General features: G+C 49.0%; 1 long non-coding RNA gene across 1 annotated transcript; it reads right to left on the bottom strand.

The window, feature by feature from the left end:
• Positions 1-1,395: 1,395 nt before the first annotated feature.
• Positions 1,396-2,695, bottom strand: LOC115643479. Its single transcript, XR_003998327.1, has 2 exons — positions 2,410-2,695; positions 1,396-1,981 (listed from the first exon to the last, which is right to left on the bottom strand). It is a non-coding gene; the product is annotated as an uncharacterized LOC115643479 (long non-coding RNA).
• Between the last annotated feature and the right edge of the window lie 330 nt (positions 2,696-3,025).

Raw genomic sequence — 3,025 nt, forward strand, 5'->3', positions numbered from 1 at the left:
GACACCATACCACGGCAAGCACGGAGTGCACTCAGATCACCGTGGCAGTTATGAGCATTTTAAACACCATGCACATTATCCAGCAGTATATACAGAACCAGAACCTGCAAAAGCAGGCGAGGAGGCAACAGCAGCGTGGTGACGAGAGTGATGAGGACATGGACACAGACTTCTCCCAAAATATGGGCCCCAGAAATTTGGACATCATGGTGGCAATGGGGTGAGTTCATGCCGTGGAACACCAATTCTGGGCCCGGGAAACAAGCACAGACTGGTGTTGCGGGTCTAGGATGATTCCCAGTGGCTGCAAAACTTTCGCATGCATTAGGGCACTTTCATGGAACTTTGTGACTTGTTTCCCCTGCCCTGAAGCACAAGAATACCAAGATGAGAGCAGCCCTCACAGTTCACAAGCGAGTGGCGATAGCCCTGTGGAAGCTTGCAATACGAGACAGCTACTGGTCAGCCAGGAATCAATTTGGAGTGGGCAAATCTACTGTGGGGGTTGCTGTGATCCAAGTAGCCAATACAATCAAAGAGCGGCTGCTATCAAGGGTAGTGACTCTGGGAAACGTGCAGGTCATAGTGGCTGGCTAGCTGCAATGATTCCCTAACTGTGGTGGGGCAATAGACGGAACCCATATCCCTATCTTGGCACTGGACCACCAAGGCAACGAGTACATAGACCGCAAGGGGTACTTTTCAATGGGGCTGAAAGCACTGGTGGATCACAGAGGATGTTTCACTAACATCAACAAGGGATGGCCAGGAAGGGTTTATGATGCTTGCATCTTCAGGAACTCTGGTCTGTTTCAACAGCTGCAGCAAGGGACTTTCTTCTTAGACCAGAAAATAACCACTGGGGATGTTGAAATGCCTATAGTTATCCTTGGGGACTTGGCCTACCCCTTAATGCCATGGCTCATGAAACAATACACAGGCAGCTTGGACAGTAGTCAGGAGCTGTTCAACTATAGGCTGAGCAAATGCAGAATGGTGGTAGAATGTGCATTTGGACGTTTAAAAGCGTGCTGGCGCAGTTTACTAACTCGGTTAGACCTCAGCAAAAATATTCCCATTGTTATTACTGCTTGCTGTGTGCTCCACAATATCTGAGAGTAAGGGGAAGACGTTTATGGCGGGGCGGGAGGTTGAGGCAAATCACCTGGCCGCTGATTATATGCAGCCAGACACCAGGGCACTTAAAGTACAGAAGGGTGCAGTGCGCATCAGAGAAGCTTTGAAAACCAGTTTCATGACTGGCCAGACTACGCTGTGAAAGTTCTGTTTGTTTCTGCTTGACGAAAGCCACCCCCTTGGTTCACTCTACTTCCCTGCAAGCTAACCACCCTCCTCTCCCCACTTCAATCACCACTTGCAGAGGCTATAAAAACATTGTTGTTTCACATTCATGCATTCTTTATTAATTCATCACACAAATAAGGGGTATAACTGCCAAATATAGCCTGGGTGGGGTTGGGGAAGAGGGAAGGACAAGGCCACACTGCACTTTAAAATTTATTGAATGCCGGTTTTCTGTTGCTTGTGCAGTCCTCTGGGGTGGAGTGCTTGGGTGCCCGGAGGTGCCCTCACCGCGTTCTTGGGTGTCTGGGTGAGGAGGCTATGGAACTTGGGGAGGACGGCAGTTGGTTACACAGGGGTTGTAGTGGCGGTCTGTGTTCCTGCCTTTCCTGCAGCTCAACCATACGCCACAGCATATCATTTTTATCCTCCAGTAGTCTCAACATTGCCTCCTGCCTTCTGTCAGCCAGCTGACGCCACCTATCACCTTCAACCTGCCACCTATCATCGCATTCATATGGTGCTTTCCTGGACTCTGACATTGCTTGCCTTCACGCATTCTACTGGGATTTTTGAGTGTGGGAGGACTGCATGAGCTCAAGTACATTTCATTGTGAGTGCGTTTTTTTCGCCTTCTAATCTTCACTAGATGATAGTGTGAGCATTGAAACATTTGCAGCTGTGGGAAGGGAAAAAAAAGAGTAGTAGTTAGAAAGACATTTTAGAGAACAATGAATTGGCAATGTAAACAAAGGGGCTGCGGTTTTTGGGTTAACGTGCAGCACAAACCCAACTAACCCCCCCCACCCATCCACTCAATTCTCTGTGATGATTGCTTCACGCCTCCCCCCACCACGTGGCTAGTGGCCACCTCTGAATGTCCCCTTAATAAAATTACCCTATTTCAACCAGGTGACCATGAAGAATGACCATCCAGGAGAGCTTCATAGAGATGTCCTTGGAGGATTTCCGCTCCATCCGCAGACACGTTAACAGACTTTTCCAGTAGCTGTACTGGCCGCGAATGCATCCCAAGTCTTCAGGGCAAATTAATCATTAAACATGCTAGCTTTTAACTATGTATTATATTTACAAAGATATACTCACCAAGTCTCTTCTCCGCCTGGCGGGTCCGGGAGCCCGCCCTGGGTGGGTTCAGGGGATAGTGGCTCCAGGTGCAGGGTAAGAAATAGTTCCTGGCTCTCAGGAATAATGGTTTCTCCTCTTGCTTGCTGTGCGCAACCTCCTCCTCCTCAACCCCAAAACGTGCATCCCTGTTGCATGATAATCCACTGACAGAGTCAAAGCACAAGGGTTGGGTAGTGGTGGCTGCACCCCCTAGAATGGCATGCAGCTCATCATAGAAGCGGCATGTTTGGGGCTCTTACTCCAAGTGGCCGTTTGCCTCTCTGGTTCTTTGGTAGGCTTGCCTGAGTTCCTTAAGTTTCATGCTGCACGGCTGCGGGTCCCTGTTATAGCCTCTGTTCTTCATGCCCTTGGAGATTTTTTCCAATAGTTTGGGCATTTCGTCTTTTGGAATGTTGTTCTGATCGCACAGATTTGTGTCCCCATACAGCAATCAGATCCCGTACCTCCCGTTTGGCCATGCTGGAGCTCTTTTGCAATTCTGGGACTTCATCATGGTCACCTCTGCTGATGAGATCTGCACTCACCTGCAACTTGCCACGCTGGCCAAACAGGAAATGAGATTCAAAAGTTCATG

This window comes from Gopherus evgoodei, unplaced genomic scaffold (assembly GCF_007399415.2).
Source record: "Gopherus evgoodei ecotype Sinaloan lineage unplaced genomic scaffold, rGopEvg1_v1.p scaffold_60_arrow_ctg1, whole genome shotgun sequence".
NCBI lineage: Eukaryota > Metazoa > Chordata > Testudines > Testudinidae > Gopherus > Gopherus evgoodei.